Genomic DNA, 18,591 nt, shown 5'->3' with positions numbered 1-18,591 from the left:
TTGTAGGAGAAGGGTCTTGGTCAGGGAGGCGACCAATAACCCAATGGTCACTCTGACAGAACTCTAGAGTGTCTCTGTGGAGATGGAAGAACCTTCCAGAAGGACAACCATCTCTGCAGCACTCCACCAATCAGGCCTTTATGGTAGAGTGGCCAGACGGAAGACGCTGCTCAGTAAAAAGCACATGACAGCCCGCTTGGAGTTTGCCAAAAGGCACCCAAAGACTCTCAGTCCATGAGAAACAAGATTCTCTGGTCTGATGAAACCAAGATTGAACTCTTTGGCCTGAATGCTAATCATCACGTCTCAGTGTTGCATGGGGGTGGCAGCATCATGCTGTCGGCAGGGACTGGGAGACTCGCCAAGATCGAGGAAAAGATTAACAGAGCGAAGCGCAAAGAGGTCCTTGATGAAAACCTGCTCCAGAGTGCTCAGGACCTCAGACTGGGGTGAAGGTTCACCTTTCAACAGGACAACGACCCTAAGCACACAGCCAAGACAATTCAGGAGTGGCTTCAGGACAAGTCTCTGAATGTCCATCAGTGGCCCAGCCAGAGCCCGGACATGAACCCGATCGAACATCTCTGGAGAGACCTGAAAACAGCTGTGCAGCAACACTCCCCATCCAACCTGACAGAGCTTGAGAGGATCAGCAGAGAAGAATGGGAGAAACTCCCCAAATACAGGTGTGCCAAGAAGACTCGAGGCTGCATCACTGCCAAAGGTGCTTCAACAAAGTACTGAGTAAAGGATCTGAACACTTGTTCAAATGTGATATTTCATTTGGATGTTGGATGTCCTGACCATTCTAAACGCGTTTGTCAAAAGCAGTTGCTGAACACTCCGTTTGCCTGATTACGCCCACTGTGTTGTCTGTGTGAGGGGTTTTGTGTGGATGGTGGTGATCGGGCTGGTTTTGGTTTGGCCCCATCAGTCATAGAGTTCTTGACGAATTGTAAGGCTTGTTCAGCACCGTGTCCAAAAACACTTTTTCCTCTAAAGCACGGTTCATCCTTTTTTCTCTGGGTGGCTCCAAGTGTGTTCCAAGGACAGTGTGTTATGAAAGTGTGTGCGTACATGTGTGTGTGTGCGTGTGTCAGGCGTTGCGTGAGACGCTGATACAGCACACTGTAACCCAGCGGGGGCTGCTGAAGGGAGGACGGCTCGTAATAACAGCTGAAACGGAGAAACTCCGAAGGGCACCAAACGCATGGAAGCCACGTCTTTCGTTCCCCTGATTCCGCTCCAGCCACTACCACGAGCCCAGTCCTCCCTATTTAAGGTGCCACCAACCTCCTGTGGTGGAGCCCAACACTGTAACCTAGAATCTGTTGTCAGCGCTCTCTCTCTCGTGTGTGTGTGTTCGCCCGCGTGCATGCTTGTACGTACTGTGTGTGTGTTGGCAGGCTAGAGTTGGCAGATGTACACCAGACGAGCCAATCAACAGAGCATTACACCCACTAACATCATTCTCATGTCACCCTGCGTTCTTTTTTTATCGAAGGCAACAGAGTTTGCTTTCGTTGCTTTGCTAAAGCCCTCAAAAACGGGACTGGCTTAAAATGACAGTAGCATTTCTGCTGCTGTGTTTGGGCCAGCAATGATGTTAAACACACGCCTGCGTCCCTTACCCGGCCCCCCTATTGCTTTCATGGAGCCCTCCTTCTGACCTGGGCCCATAGGGTATAGGGTGCCATTTGGGACACAGGCATAGCGTGACGGATGAGGATCTTCACCCAGAGCACATCTCCACCAGGAGCAGAATGCTGCCAACTTGATAAGGTGGAACTCATTCACTGTACCTCTTTGGAAGGCTCTTTTCATCTGTCACAGACAAATATGCTCCTCCTCCCTTTCTCTCTCTCGCTCTCTCTCATTCAATCTCTCTCTCTCTCATTCAATTTCTCTCATTCAATCTGTCTCTCGCTCTCATTCAACTTCTCTCTCTCTCTCTCTCTCTCTCTCTCTCTCTCTCTCTCTCTCTCTCTCTCATTCAACTTCTCTCTCTCTCTCTCTCTCTCTCTCTCTCTCTCTCTCTCTCTCATTCAACTCTCTCTCTCTCTCTCTCTCTCTCTCATTCAACTTCTCTCTCTCTCTCTCTCTCTCTCATTCAACTTCTCTCTCTCTCTCATTCAACTTCTCTCTCTCTCTCTCTCTCTCTCTCTCTCTCTCTCTCTCTCTCTCTCTCTCTCTCTCTCTCTCATCATTCAACTCTCTCTCTCTCTCTCTCTCTCTCTCTCTCTCTCTCTCTCTCTCTCTCTCTCTCTCTCTCTCTCTCTCTCTCTCTCTCTCTCATTCAACTTCTCTCTCTCTCTGTCTCTCATTCAACTTCTCTCTCTCTCTCTCATTCCATTTCTCTCTCATTCAATTTCTCTCTCTCTCTCAATCAATTTCTCTCAATTCAATTCAATTCAAGGGCTTTATTGGCATGGGAAGCATGTGTTAACATTGCCAAAGCAAGTGAGGTAGATCATATACAAAATTAACAGTAAACATTACACATACAGAAGTTTCAAAACAATAAAGACATTACAAATGTCATATTATATATATACAGTGTTTTAACAATGTGCAAATGGTTAAAGGACACAATATAAAATAAATAAGCATAAATATGGATTGTATTTACAATGGTGTTTGTTCTTCACTGGTTGCGCTTTTCTCGTGGCAACAGGTCACAAATCTTGCTGCTGTGATGGCACACTGTGGAATTTCACCCAGTAGATATGGGAGTTTATCAAAATTGGATTTGTTTTCGAATTCTTTGTGGATCTGTGTAATCTGAGAGAAATATATCTCTCTAATATGGTCATACATTGGGCAGGAGGGTAGGAAGTGCAGCTCAGTTTCCACCTCATTTTGTGGGCAGTGAGCAGTCTTCTCTTCTCTCTCTCTCTCTCTCTCTCTCTCATTCTATTGCTCTCCCTCTCTCGTCTCTGTGTCCTCCCCCAACAGGATGGGTAGCCTATCCTCATCAGAGAGGTCTTTGAAACCTTGAATAAGGGTTTCAAATTTGGGGAAATGACACTCTCTAATTGTTTTATATTTTTGACATTTTGTCAGGAAATGCAGCTCCGTCTCAGGTTCTGCTGTTGTGCAGTGATTGCACAGCCTTTCCTCTACAGGGAGCCAGGTTTTCCTGTGTCTACCCTTCTCAATGGCAAGGCTATGCTCACATAGCCTGTCTTCTCTTCTCTCTCTCCCTCTCATTCTATTGCTCTCTCTCTCTCTCCCTCTCATTCTATTGCTCTCTCTCTCTCTCTCTCTCTCTCTCTCTCTCTCTCTCTCTCTCTCTCTCTCTCTCTCTCTCTCTCATTCTATTGCTCTCGCTCTCTCATTCTATTGCTCTCTCTCTCTCATTCTATTGCTCTCTCCCTCTCATTCTATTGCTCTTTCTCTCATTCTATTGCTCTCTCTCTCTCCCCCTCATTCTATTGCTCTCTCCCTCTCATTCTATTGCTCTCTCTCTCTCTCTCATTCTATTGCTCTCTCTCTCTCTCTCTCTCTCCCTCTCATTCTATTGCTCTCTCCCCCCTCTCATTATATTGCTCTCTCTCCCTCTCATTATATTGCTCTCTCTCTCCCTCTCTCATTCTATTGCTCTCTCTCCCTCTCTCATTCTATTGCTCTCTCTCCCTCTCATTCTATTGCTCTCTCTCTCTCCCTCTCATTCTATTGCTCTCTCTCTCTCCCTCTCATTCTATTGCTCCCTCTCCCTCTCATTATATTGCTCTCTCTCTCCCTCTCTCATTCTATTGCTCTCTCTCCCTCTCATTCTATTGCTCTCTCTCTCTCTCTCTCTCTCTCTCTCTCTCTCTCTCTCTCATTCTCTCTCTCTCTCTCTCTCTCCTCTCATTATATTGCTCTCTCTCTCCCTCTCATTCTATTGCTCTCTCTCTCTCCTTCTCATTATATTGCTCTCTCTCTCTCCTTCTCATTATATTGCTCTCTCTCTCCCTCTCATTCTATTGCTCTCTCTCTCCCTCTCATTCTATTTCTCTCTCTCCCTCTCATTATATTGCTCTCTCTCTCTCCCTCTCATTATATTGCTCTCTCTCTCTCCCTCTCATTATATTGCTCTCTCTCTCTCCTTCTCATTATATTGCTCTCTCTCTCCCTCTCATTATATTGCTCTCTCTCCCTCTCTCATTCTATTGCTCTCTCCCCCTCTCATTATATTGCTCTCTCTCTCTCCCTCTCATTCCATTGCTCTCTCTCTCCCTCTCATTATATTGCTCTCTCTCTCCCTCTCATTATATTGCTCTCTCTCTCCTTCTCATTATATTACTCTCTCTCTCCCTCTCATTATATTGCTCTCTCTCTCCCTCTCATTATATTGCTCTCTCTCTCTCCCCTCTCATTATATTGCTCTCTCTCTCTCCTTCTCATTATATTGCTCTCTCTCTCCCTCTCATTGTATTGCTCTCTCTCTCCCTCTCTCATTGTATTGCTCTCTCTCCCTCTCTCATTCGATTGCTCTCTCTCCCTCTCATTATATTGCTCTCTCTCTCTCCCTCTCATTCTATTGCTCTCTCTCCCTCTCATTCTATTGCTCTCTCTCTCTCTCTCTCTCTCTCTCTCTCTCTCTCTCTCTCTCTCTCTCTCTCTCTTATTCTATTGCTCTCTCTCTCTCCCTCTCATTCTATTGCTCACTCTCTCTCTCTCCCCTCTCATTCTATTGCTCTCTCTCTCTCTCTCTCTCTCTCTCTCTCTCTCTCTCTCTCTCTCTCTCTCTCTCTCTCTCTCTCTCTCTCTCTCTCTCTCTCTCTCTCTCTCTCTCTCTCTCTCTCTTTCTCATTCTATTGCTCTCTTTCTCTCTCATTCTATCTCTGCCTCCCTCTCTCCCTGTCCGTCTATCTCTCTCTCTATTTCTCTCGTTCTACCCACCCTCTCTTTTTAGCTTTCTCTATCTCTTTTATTCCACTCCCTCTCTCCGCCTCATCCGTCTCAATCAAGCTGTTGACAGACTAAGTTCTGGAGGAGGCAGTTTTGGGGTGTCTGATCACGCCCTCAGCCTCTTCCCTCCGGCCGCCGTCGAAGTGTGCACTTCAAAGCATCAAAGAGGACAACGCTCTCCTCCATACTAAAACAGGAGAGCTGAGAGCCATTAAAACAAATGAATATCAAACGCCTCTTCACTGTGGAGCGAGAGTGAGAGAGAGAGAGAGGGCTCGTTTAGCCCGGAGGTCACGATGTACCCTGCACTTTACAGTTTGGTAGATTTGGAGCTGTATGTGTTCATTGTCTCAGAGTCGGAGTGCTTCTGGAATCAGGTCCCTCCTGTCCATGTAATCTTGTCCATTAGGATCTAAAAGGCCAAACTGATTCTAGATCAGCACTCCTGCTATGAGACACTTGATACATGTAGATCCTGGCGTTTCCTTTGCTCTCGCCTCTGCTGTTCCTATTTCATTAGTCAGATACTGATTTTATGACTTCATTTCAATATATAAAAGGAAAAAAAGTCTGATCCTGGCTATCACACACCTCCGCTGACCCCTGTCGAGCCCTGTGACAGCTGACCTGGCTCCACGTCATTACAGCACCGCTGGGGCTTTGATAATCTCCTCCTGCCCCCCCCCTGGTGGCACTTCCTGCTTTAGATGACCGTGCTCCCGGACCAACGGGACTCCTAATCCTATTAAAGAGAGTCCTAATGCCAGACATGTGTGTCGCTGAGATATGCACCACGGCCCACGCCGGCCTCGGCCCCACCCATCCCTCAGCACTCACCCGCTATCCGCTACTGCTCTCAGGATGGAAGGACGGAAGGATGGAGAGAGAGGGAGAGAGGAAGGGGGGTGCTCTCTCTCGTCTCCCTCCACACTGCCATCACCCCCTCCACCACCTTTCCCTGGCTCAGCTCAAACTCTTCCTGAGTTTCTGTCAGTCTCTCCCCATATTCTAAATACTCACTTCGTATACACTCTCCTTCTCATTTACCCCACCACCCACCACCTCTGTCTCCCTCTGTTTCCTTTGAATCACCTCTTCCCATACTCATACCTCCCATACTCTGCTGTTGTAGACAGCAGGCAACGAGTGTTTGAATTCAGCCGGTAATGTCTTTCTACATAGCTGTTGCCTGACACCCCCTACTCCACCTACACACACACACGCAATACTCCCTAATACTAGGGTGTCATGGGGAGGAGGGAGTGTGTGCGTGTGTGTAAAGAAACATCCCATGGTTTAGACTCAGTTCTGTGTCGGACTAGATATACAGATCACCGTAGGCACACACACACGCGCGCGCGCGCACAGACACACGGACAGACACACACGGGCACAAACACACTGTTCTGGCTGTCAGATAGTGAGTTACGCAATCCAAGTCCCTCTTTTGTTATGATAATACCAGTCTTTTAAATCCCTGAAATGGAAGCTGAACCTGCCATTGCGTAAGCCCACTACTCAGCGGGAATGGATGGGGAGTTTGCTAGCTAGCTAGCGACACTCTCTGTCTGAGAACGCTCTCTCTAAGCCAAGTCTGTCTTTCAGTGGCCCGTGTGTGCCTGCTCATAAGTAATGCACTAGATCGGGTGAAGCCACGGTCTTCTGTTTACTACTTCCCTTGTTCCTTTATGTCTTGCATGGAGTAGTAGCGTTTTTGCTTTGAATGATCCTGATTTGGTTGTGTACCGATGTTTTAAGGGACCCACTTACACGCCCCCATATACACGCAGTCACAACAGACTGGATGAGTCACTGCTACAACCCCTTCAACCCTCCCTCCGTTCCTCCCTCTTTCCCTCATCCCATCCAGGAGCTGAAGGAGGTGTTGGATAAAATCCTTTGCTTCTGATCCAGTGTGTGTGTGTGTGTGTGTGTGTGTGTGTGTGTGTGTGTGTGTGTGTGTGTGTGTGTGTGTGTGTGTGTGTGTGTGTGTGTGTGTGTGTGTGTGTGTGTGTGTGTGTGTGTGTGTGTGCTGGCAGCAGGATTAAGATTACACGCTGTCTCTGAAATTCCATAAACCCTTCAGCATTTCACTGTGTGTGCGGCGTCTCAAATGGCGCCCTATTCCCTATGTAGTGTACTACATTTGACCGCTAGGGCTCTGGTCAAGAGTAACGCGCCATCTAAGGAGTAGGGTGCCATTTGGGACACAGACTAAGTCTCCTCCTCGTGGGCTAGTCTGTCACATGGACCAGCGGGCTCCGAGCACACTAGTCTCCCCGGCTGGGCTGCCTCGGCTATGTCAGCATTTCCAGTCCAGCATCGCCTGCCTGTCTCCGCTGGGCTGCTGTCTCGGTCTCTGGATCTGTAAGAGGGTGTGCGTGTTTGTAAGCATGTGTGTGCATGTACAGTATTTAGCATTGGACACGTCCCATGAAGTCACGGTGCAGCTCTGCGGACTGTGTTCTCCCACATGACGCTGGCTGGTCTTCGTAATGGCTGTTCCGTTTAGTCTCTCTCCACAGCTACAGGTTTACTATGTCATTGTTGTCGTTATCTAATCCCCCCCTCTTTATCTCTCTTTCACTCCCTCGCTCTCTCTCTCACGCTCTGGCAACCACTTCTTTGCTGTTCTGACTCCCTCTAAGTCCCCTGTGTCTCTTTCTCTCTCCCCTCCCTCCCTCCCTCCCTCCCTCCCTCCCTCCCTCCCTCCCTCCCTCCCCCTCCCTCCCTCCCTCCCTCCCTCCCTCCCTCTTCTCTGTGACTAACACTTCTGAGGTCTGTTGAGAGCGGCTGTACAAGTGTGATGAATAATTGGATGGCGATGTCCTGTCCTCAGAGTGCGGCAACACTAGCAGCTTCAGTGCAGATCTGCTGGCCTCAGCCAAACACTTTGATGGAGTGCAGTATAGGGAGGGAGGGAGGGAGGGAGGGAGGGAGGGAGGGAGGGAGGGAGGGAGGGAGGGAGGGAGGGGGAGGGAGGGAGGGAGGGAGGGGAGATGGAGTGTCTCCCGTGTCGCTGCAGGCAACTCTCAGAAGCCCTGTGATCTTGTCGGACACTGAAAGGTTGACGACCGAGCAGACTGAGCAAGGACATCGTGTGTGTGTGTGTGTGTGTGTGTGTGTTTATGTAGCCATGTCACACCACATTCTCCTGGTGACCCTGACAACCGTGTTGGGTAAACACTTTCTCTGCCTCTTTGTCAGACAGACGGAGGAGTTCAGCGCCAAACCGCTCATGACTTCACACTTTTTAGAGAAGTGTTCAGGCTACACTGCTTGCGAAACAAAGTGGACTGTGAGGACACATGGTTTCACAAGAGTTCCATTTTCCTTCACTTTTTGCTTATCTTCAACAATTGAAGTATATCTTTTTTTGTAGATTTTATCTCTGTCCTCCAGAGTTGTTTTCTTAGTGTTGTTGAGTTGAGGGGGAGCAGTATGCTCAGTCTTATTCAATTCAATTTAAGGACTTATTGGCATGGGAAACATATGTTTACGTTGCCAACGCAAGTGACAGATAATAAACAAAAGTTAATTTTTACATTTTTTTTAAATAACAGTAAACATTAAACCAACGAATAGAGACATTTCATATGTCATATTATGTGCAAAAAGTAAAGAAGGGAAAATAAATCAACATACATATGGGTTGTATTTACAATGGTGTTTGTTATTATTCACTGTGGTATTTCACCCAATAGATATGGGAGTTTATCAAAATTGGGTTTGTTTTCTAATCTTTTTCGGTCTGTGTAATCTCATACATTTGGCAGGAGGTTGGGAAGTGCAGCTCAGTTTCCACCTCATTTTGTGGGCAGTGTGCACATAGCCTGTCTTCTCTTGAGAGCGAGGTCTGCCTACGGAGGCCATTCTCAATAGCAAGGCTATGCTCATTGAGTCTGTACATAGTCAAAGTTTTCCTTATGTTTGGGTCAGTCAAAGTGGTCAGGTATTCTACCACTGTGTACTCTCTGTTTAGGGCCAAATAGCATTCTAGTTTGCTCTGTTTTTTGTTTGTTAATTCTTTACAATGTGTCAAGTAATTATCTTTTAGTTTTCTCATGATTTGGTTGGGTCTAATTGTGTTACTGTCCTGGGGCTCTGTTGGGTCTATTTGTGTTTGTGAACAGAGCCCCAGGACCAGCTTACATAGGGGACTCTTCTCCAGGTTCATCTCTCTGTAAGTGATGGCTTTTATGGTTTGGGAATCGCTTCCTTTTAGGTGGTTGTAGAATTTAAAGTTTATTTTCTGGATTGTGAGAATTAGCGGGTATCGGCCTAATTCGGCTCTGCATGCATTATTTGGTGTTTTATGTTGTACACAGAGGAGATTTTTGCAGAATTTGGTTTGTCCCATTTTGTGAATTCTTGGTTGTTGAGTGGACCCCAGAACTTACAACATTAAAGGGCAATGAGTTCTATAACTGATTCAAGTATTTTTTTGCCAGATCCTAATTGGTATGTCGAATTTTATGTTATTTTTGATGGCATAGAAGGCCCTTCTTGCCTTGAATCAGAACAGAAATTACAAGATTATGTTATAGTACTGTAATTGCATCAAATGGTTGTTTTATGCAACAGAATAGAGGGTTCTTATAACTCTATTGTGTGAACTGCAAGTGGGCGTCTGGGAGATTTAACACTGACAGAAGATTTACAATGTCTTTGGGTATTAAGCCAGACAAGACCGCATTCCATAGCATGAGTCAATGTTTCTGAATTATTACTAACCTTGTGACCCATTCCATACATCTGTTGTTTGTCGTGAATATCTAGGAGGATGGACTTTGCTATAAAATGCTGTGACTCAAATCCGCTCGCTGGGCTCTCACCTATGGGGGTCTCGTTGACACGCTCTATCACTGCAGTAATTAAATAATAAAATGGACTTGTTTTGAAGAACTATAAAAGTCTCTCCTTTTGATGACAATAATTCTACGACACTTGTCTCTCGGATCGTGTACAGCTTTGTGGAAGTTACCTGTGGCGCTGATGTTTAGGCTGAGGTATGTATAGTTTTCTGTGTGCTCTAGGGCAGGTATTCCCAAACTGCAAAGCCGTCGGGGGTTACGCCAAATAAAAATGTGATTCACATTTTTTTTAAATAAAAAAAGAAGTGAAATACAGGTAGCCTAGTCCAATAATTAACATCCAATCACATTAACCGTTACTCTCTCGCGGGAAACCTTCACTCCTACGCAGACATTTAGAAACGAAGCATGACAATTTGAGAAATAAACCACGGGAGTTTTTTGGAGTGGGAATAAAGACGACTTTCGAGTGGTAAAGACATTTATAGAAGTAACAGATACCATTAATAAGAAGGAGGGCTAGAAGCGTCTTATATGGTGAGCTACCGAGTGGCTAGGACAGGCAAGCCCCATACTATTGTGGAGGACTTTTTTATTCCTGCTTCCGCAGATATGGCTGGGACAATGCTGGGGGGAAAAGGCCCAAAAAACTATACAGACAATGTCTTCATCAAACATCACTGTTTCACAACGCACCAGTGACATGGCAGGAGATGTTTTGAAACAATTACTGCTTCGCATACAAGCCAGTGAATTATTTGCGTTACAGCTGGATGAGTCAACAGACATGGCGGGCCTGGCACTGCTCCTGGTATATGTCTGTTATGTTTATGGGGGCGTCAATTAAGGAAGACATTCTCTTCTGCAAATCATAGGAAACCAGGACAACAGGAGAGGATATTTTTAAAGTACTGGACAGCTTTGTGAGATAAAATGGACTTTGGTGGTCAAGATGTGTTAGTATCTGTACTGTTGGCGCAAAAGCCATGACAGGGAGACATGGTGGAGTGGTAACACGCGTGCAAGCAGTTGCTCCCGACGCCACTTAGGTACACTGCAGCCTCTTGTTGCCAAGGGAATGAATGACAGCTTGAAAGATGTTTTGGACACTACAGTGAAAATGGCCGCTGAACTCTTGTGTATTTTCTGCATTATGCAATGATATGGGCAGCGACCATGTAACGCTTTTACAACACTGGTCATCAAGGGGCAAAGTATTTACACGTTTTTAAAAATTGAGAGACGAGCTTAAAGTTTTCTTTACTGACCATAATTTTCACATGTCTGACCGCTTGCATCATGAGGAGTTTCTTATACGACTGGCCTATCTGGGTGATGTTTTTTCTCGCCTGAATGATCTGAATCTAGGATTATATCGACTCTCTGCAACTACATTCAATGTGTGGGACAAAATTGAGGCTATGAATAAGAAGTTGGAACTCTTCTCTGTCTGCATTAACAAGGACAACACACAGGTCTTTCCATCATTGTATTATTTTTTTTGTGTGTAAATTAACTCAAGCTCACGGACAATGTCAAACGTGATATAGCGAAGCACCTGAGTGAGTTGGATGCGCAATTACGCAGGTACTTTCCCGAAATGGATGACACAAACAACTGGATCCGTTATCCCTTTCATGCCCTACCTCCAGTCCACTTAAATATATCTGAACAAGAGAGCCTCATTGAAATTGCAACAAGTGGTTCTGTGAAAATTGAATTGGATCAGAAGCCACTGACAGATTTCTGGATAGGGCTATGCTCAGAGTGTCTTGCCTTGGCAAATCGCGCTGACTTATTCGGGATTTGTGTCACATCCACGGGACTGTTGAGATAATGCGATTAGCATGAGGTTGTAATTGTAACCGATGTGAAATGGCTAGCTAATTAGCGGGATCCGGGCTAATAGCGTTTCAATCGGTGACATCACTCGCTCTGAGACCTTGAAGTAGTTGTTCCCCTTGCTCTACAAGGGCCGTGGCTTTTGTGGAGCGATGGGTAATGATGCTTCGTAGGAGGCAGTTGTTGATGTGTGCAGAGGGTCCCTGGTTCGAGCCCAGGTAGGGGCGAGGAGAGGGACAAAAGCTACACGGTTACATAAGTAACAAGAAGATTTCCCAAGACATATCTGATATTGGTAGAAAGCTTAAATTATTGTTGATCTAACTGCGCTAGCCAATTTACAGTAGCTATTACAGTGAAAGAATACACCATGCTATTGTTTGAGGAGAGTGCACAGTTTTGAACATGAAAGTTATTAATAAACAAATTAGGCACATTTGGGCAGTCTTGATACAACATTTTGAACAGAAATGCAATGGTTCATTAGATCAGTCTAAAACGTTGCACATATGCTGCTGCCATCTCGTGGACAAAATATAAATTGCACCTGGGCTGGAATAATACAATATTGCCTTTCTCTTCCATTTCAAAGATGATGGTACAAAAAAAATACAAAAACACTGTGTAACGGCGTTCTTCGTTTGTAGAAAGAGAGTCGGACCGAAATGCAGCGTGGTGGTTACTCATGTCTTTCCACAAACTCCAAAGTGTTTCCTTTCAAATGGTATCAATAATATGCATATCCTTACTTCAGGGCCTGAATTACAGACAGTTAGATTTGGGTATGACATTGCAGTTGAAAATTCAAAAACATTTTTTTCGAGGCACTGATGTCCTTTGCAACCACATACTTATGTGAGAGTGGATTCTCGGGCCTCACTTGCATGAAAACGAAATACAGGCACAGACTGTGTGTGGAAAATGATTAAAGGCTGAGACTCTCCAATACAACCCAACATTACAGAGTTATGTGCATCTTTTCAAGCATACACTTCTCATTAACCTGTGGTGGGTTATTCGCAATTTTTGATGAACAAATAAAGTTTTATTTGTAAGTTGGCAAAATTCTTGATTATTATTATATTATTATTTGTGCCCTGGTCCTATAAGAGCTCTTTGTCACTTTCCACGTGCCGGGTTGTGACAAACTCACACTCATTCTTATTTTAATAAATGTATCGTATAGTGTGTGTGTGGCAGGCTTACAATGATGGCAAATAACAACATTTGAGAGTGCACTGACCCTGGTGCTAGAGGGGGTACGCAGCTGGAGGTTGAATGTTTGAAGGGATACAGGACTATAAAAAGGTTGGGAACCACTGTTCTAGGGCAACGGTGTCTAGATGGAATTTGGATTTGTGCTCCTGGCAACTGGACCTTTGTTTGGAACACCATTATTTTTGGCTTACTGAGGTTTACTGTCAAGGCCCAGGTCTGACAGAATCTGTGCAGAAGATCTATGTGCTGCTGTAGGCCCTCCTTGGTTGGGAACAGATCTAGGTAATGCTGTAGGCCCTCCTTGTTTGGGAACAGATCTAGGTGATGCTGTAGGCCCTCCTTGGTTGGGAACAGATCTAGGTGATGCTGTAGGCCCTCGTTGGTTGGGAACAGATCTAGGTGATGCTGTAGGCCCTCCTTGTTTGGGAACAGATCTAGGTGATGCTGTAGGCCCTCGTTGGTTGGGAACAGATCTAGGTGATGCTGTAGGCCCTCCTTGGTTGGGAACAGATCTAGGTGATGCTGTAGGCCCTCCTTGTTTGGGAACAGATCTAGGTGATGCTGTAGGCCCTCCTTGGTTGGGAACAGATCTAGGTGATGCTGTAGGCCCTCCTTGGTTGGGAACAGATCTAGGTGATGCTGTAGGCCCTCGTTGGTTGGGAACAGATCTAGGTGATGCTGTAGGCCCTCCTTGGTTGGGAACAGATCTAGGTGATGCTGTAGGCCCTCCTTGTTTGGGAACAGATCTAGGTGATGCTGTAGGCCCTCGTTGGTTGGGAACAGATCTAGGTGATGCTGTAGGCCCTCCTTGGTTGGGAACAGATCTAGGTGATGCTGTAGGCCCTCCTTGGTTGGGAACAGATCTAGGTGATGCTGTAGGCCCTCCTTGGTTGGGAACAGATCTAGGTGATGCTGTAGGCCCTCCTTGGTTGGGAACAGATCTAGGTGATGCTGTAGGCCCTCCTTGTTTGGGAACAGATCTAGGTGATGCTGTAGGCCCTCCTTGGTTGGGAACAGATCTAGGTGATGCTGTAGGCCCTCGTTGGTTGGGAACAGATCTAGGTGATGCTGTAGGCCCTCCTTGGTTGGGAACAGATCTAGGTGATGCTGTAGGCCCTCCTTGGTTGGGAACAGATCTAGGTGATGCTGTAGGCCCTCCTTGGTTGGGAACAGATCTAGGTGATGCTGTAGGCCCTCCTTGGTTGGGAACAGATCTAGGTGATGCTGTAGGCCCTCCTTGGTTGGGAACAGATCTAGGTGATGCTGTAGGCCCTCCTTGGTTGGGAACAGATCTAGGTGATGCTGTAGGCCCTCCTTGGTTGGGAACAGATCTAGGTGATGCTGTAGGCCCTCCTTGGTTGGGAACAGATCTAGGTGATGCTGTAGGCCCTCCTTGGTTGGGAACAGAAGCACCAGATCATCAGCAAACAGTAGACATTTGACGTCAGATTCTAGTAGGGTGAGACTGGGTGCTGCAGCCTGTTCTATTGCCCGCGCCAATTTGATAATATATGTTGAAGAGGGTGGGGCTTACGCTGCATCCCTGTCTCATCCTACGGCCCTGTGGAAAGAAATGTGTGTTTTTTGCCATATGTTTGCCAATCTCTCTCTCTCCTCATCTACATTCTCCATATGGTGCTAGGGTTTATATTTGAGAATCTATTGAACAAATGCATTAATTATTCTTGAACCAGATAATAATAATAATAATACACTTTATTTGTATAGCACAATTTGTACAGAGGTCACAACTGAAGGTACTTTGCTCTACATTTCTGGAAAACCAGGGAATTTACTGAAAGTTGCCTGAATTTTGCAACCTTACTTCCTACTCATCTCTCTCTCTCTCTGTCTCTTTCTCTTTCTCTCTCTCTCTCTCTCTCTCTCTCTCTCTCTCTCTCTCTCTCAGAAGAGACCTGCTACTGCTCCTCGTCTACATTATAGAACCTTACAGTGTATTCAGTAAACACTCTCTCATAGAAATGCTTGGTCTACTTTTACTGGAAGTTCATGTACTAGGCAAAAAAGATCATTTGACCTCAGTGGCTTTTCCCAACCTAACTAACACACTGTCAGATTATTTTTACACTTGGTATTTATTACCCAAGAGGACTGAGAGCCAGAGCTCTTCTCTGCTTGAAAACATGCATAGTCCCACTACTTGTCCTAACAGAAGAGTCATGGTGCCAGATCAGAAGTGGATGTTTCTCTCCCAAGACCCGTAGACACACACGACTCGATGAAGCAGGTCACGGGTAGGCAGTTCTAAAGCTCAGCAGTAAAGCAGATAGTAGTCTCAGTCAATCACTGAAGTGGGAAGACAAGCTCTTTGTGGATAACTTGATTAGTGACACTTTAACCCAGAGAGAGAGAGAGAGAGAGAGAGAGAGAGAGAGAGAATGAGAGAGAGAGAGAGAATCTAATTTTATTTGTCACATGTGCCGAATACAACAGGTGAAATGCTAGTACAGGTTAGTGGAGGTAATTGAGGTAATATGTACATGTAGGTAGGGGTAAAGTGACTATGCATAGATAATAAACAGCGAGTAGCAGCAGCGTAAAAAAAGGGGGGGGGGGGTCAATGCAAATAGTCTGGGTAGCAATTTAATTAGATGTTCAGCAGTCTTATGGCTTGGGGGTGGAAGCTGTTCTGACACCTTTTGGACCTAGACTTGGCGCTCCGACACCACTTGCCGTGCAGTAGCAGAGAGAACAGTCTATGACTAGGGTGCCTGAAGTCTTTGGCAATTTTTACGGCCTTCCTCTGACACCGCCTGGTATATAGGTCCTGGAACGCAGGAAGTTTGGCCCCGGTGATGTACTGGGCTGAACGCATTACCCTTTGTAGCGCCTTGCGGTCGGAGACCGAGCAGTTGCCATACCAAGCGGTGATGCAACCAGTCAGGATGCTCTCGATCGTGCAGCTGTAGAACTCTCCTGAGGGGGAATAGGCATTGCCATGCCCTCTTCATGACTGTCTTGGTGTGTTTGGACCATGATAGTTTGTTGGTGCTCAACCTGCTCTACTACAGCCCAGTCGATGAGAATGGGGGCGTGCTCGGCCCTCCTTTTCCTGTAGTCCACAATCATCTCCTTTGTCTTGATCACATTGAGGGAGAGGTTGTTGATGGTTGTGAGAAAGGGTGAGAGAGTAACAGCAAAATAAAAGGATTGAGTGTAAAGAAAAGGTGTGTGTGTGCTTGCATGCGTGGGTGTGTGTCCCATTCGTGTGGCATTGCGTTTCTATAGGGCCCTGTGTGAATGATAGGCTGAGGAGTCTGAGGTGGTGTTTGCTCTCTTGGAGGTCTACCTTATCTCTCTCCCAGCTGTGTGAACAGACGAAAAGCCTTCTTTTCTCTATGGCCAGAAACACTGCCCTCACCCTTGGTTACCGCCAGTGATTACAAACATTCTCTCTCACCTTTTTTCTTTGACATCAATCTTTATAAGACCAGACTTTGGTAAGAGTTCAAATGGGACAATTCAACTCCCTCCCTCCCTTCCCACCAGAGACCATCAGCCCACTCAGGGGCCGGTCTTCAGATGAATTATACTGGAACTGCCAATAGTAGCAGGCAATGTTAACTGATTACTAGCCCAGATAGCCATGTAGTGAGATCCCAGATGAGAACTGACAGGTGGAGAGGGCAGGGGGAGTGACCGAGAGGAGGGGGACAGGAGGAGATGGAATCGACTCTGCATCATTGTAACACCACATGAGGCCTCCTACTCTCTGCTTAGGTACACTTAACACCAGGGGGATCGATAATGAGTCGTGTCAATGGGATGGGGGAACATGTTTCTAGCAGAGGAGGTTTGACTGATGGTGTTACAGTAGCTATGGGGGACTGGACTGTGGCCACCTGCCTAGGAGTGGAGATACAGTGTTGATGGAAGTCAATAACTCACTCTCGCTCTGAGAGGTTCATCAAGAGGTTGGATGGGTGGAAGGAAGGAAGCAATCCCACCGGGCTTTTACTCCCCCTGTCATAGGAGACTTTATAGGCCCCCATATGGAATAGGGTGCCATTTGGGATGCAGCCCTGGTCTCCATATCCCTCTCCTCTCTACTGTATATTATCATCTGACCAGCTTCAGTAGATCTTCTCTCCTCTCTACCGTATATTATCATCTGACCAGCTTCAGTAGATCTTCTCTCCTCTCTACCGTATATTATCATCTGACCAGCTACAGTAGATCTTCTCTCCTCTCTACCGTATATTATCATCTGACCAGCTACTGTAGAGATTCGCTCCTCTCTACCGTATATTATCATATGACCAGCTACTGTAGAGATTCGCTCCTCTCTACCGTATATTATCATCTGACCAGCTACTGTAGAGATTCGCTCCTCTCTTCCTAGTCATGCTCTCCGTCTCTTTATGTTTTTATTCTGACCTCTAGTTCTTCTGTTCACGCCCCCATCTCTGTGACCGCTCTCTTTTCCAAACTGCTCGCTCCCCCCCCTCCCTCTCGTCTTCATTCGTCGTATTTCACTCTTCTATCCACCTCCCTCTATTTCTTTGCTTCCCTTCCTCCTCACACACTATGGGTCTTTACCCCTTTTCTTCGCTTATTTCTCTGTCGTCTGTGTCCGGTGGGCCACTCCGGCTCTCTTCTTCATCCTCTGGTCGTCCCTGTGCTGTCTTCCTCCATTTTGCGGCGTTGTGCTGTGCTGTAGTGCTGTGCTGCCTGGAGCAGCAGTGGTAGAACTGGGGAGGGAATGGAAGTGTGCGCTAGAGCAGAACAATGGTACCCTGGGTAAAAATAGCTATCTTCCAGCTTGGCGGGGGGAGGGGCCCTGCCTCCTGCACTATATGCAGTACAAAGAGAGGGGAGATTGAGTGGTCTTTATGCAGATGTACAATGTACTTCATACAGAAGAAAGGATGGGAATCCAATCCATACGTTGAAGGGGAGCTGGGGGAATTGTATAGAAGAGAAGGGAGAGTTGTGTATGTCGGGGAGATGTTGGCTAAGTGGAGAGACAGTGGAGAGGACCGCCATATACATCCAATTGTGGATGTGTTCTGTTGTATTCTGCTTTGTCTTTTTTTGGGGTCTCCAGGTTATGCAGTATACAACATGGTGATCTATTGTGAGGTCTGCCGGGCTCAATATACAAGAAGGCTTAGGGTGAGGGAAAGCACTTCATACCCTACCCTACAACGACTCACAGTAAATTCTTCAGCTGCTCTGTCGTTCGCTACATATTTTAGTCTGACACTGCCATCATGGAAGTCATTTGTGGTGACGAGGGGCACAAGGGGCGTTGGTACAAAACAAAGTCATCAGTGTTTGGATCGTCTCTAACCAATCAGAGGTGTCAAAGGCAAAGACAAATTTCCCAACCGCCACTTTACCCACGTGTATTCTGGCTCTGGACAACCCATCAGTTTCTGGACCAATCAGACTGCCCCGCATGTGTTCCCATTTGGTGAAGGATCGGGGAGGTACTCCGAGGTACTCTGAAACTGACGTCCGTGGGCGTGGCGTAGCGTTTGGCTGGCGTAAAGAGTCTGGGTAGCCATGCAATTATGAGAAGGGCTGTAGTGCACTTTACTTTAGTCCGAACAATATAGCAGAGTGGGGCCACAGTATTGCTCTCTGTCTTAATTAAGATGAATCTGTATGAGTCCACTAGCAAATGAGAAAGAGGGATACAATTTGTGGCTTTGCTAATCACACTTAAGAGAAAGAAGAAAAAAAAACACCCACTGCTGGAAATAAACTATTAAACAGCTTGGCAGGTCTCGGAGGAAGGCTTTTATGGTTTTGTCAATACCTCATTCAATCTCGGTCAGAAAAGTAGAGAATCCCC

The 18,591-nt window shown here is 46.3% G+C and overlaps 1 protein-coding gene across 1 annotated transcript in view; it reads left to right on the top strand.

Moving 5' to 3' along the window:
* Positions 1-18,591, top strand: part of LOC118361301 (protein bassoon-like) — a 191,298-nt gene that overhangs the window by 126,027 nt on the left and 46,680 nt on the right. The gene's annotated exons all lie outside the window — the stretch shown is intronic.

This window comes from Oncorhynchus keta, chromosome 28, assembly GCF_023373465.1.
Source record: "Oncorhynchus keta strain PuntledgeMale-10-30-2019 chromosome 28, Oket_V2, whole genome shotgun sequence".
In the NCBI taxonomy this organism is placed as follows: Eukaryota; Metazoa; Chordata; class Actinopteri; order Salmoniformes; family Salmonidae; genus Oncorhynchus; species Oncorhynchus keta.
The sequence above is the reverse complement of the archived record's forward strand: the minus strand, read 5'-3'. Positions and strand labels throughout refer to the sequence as shown.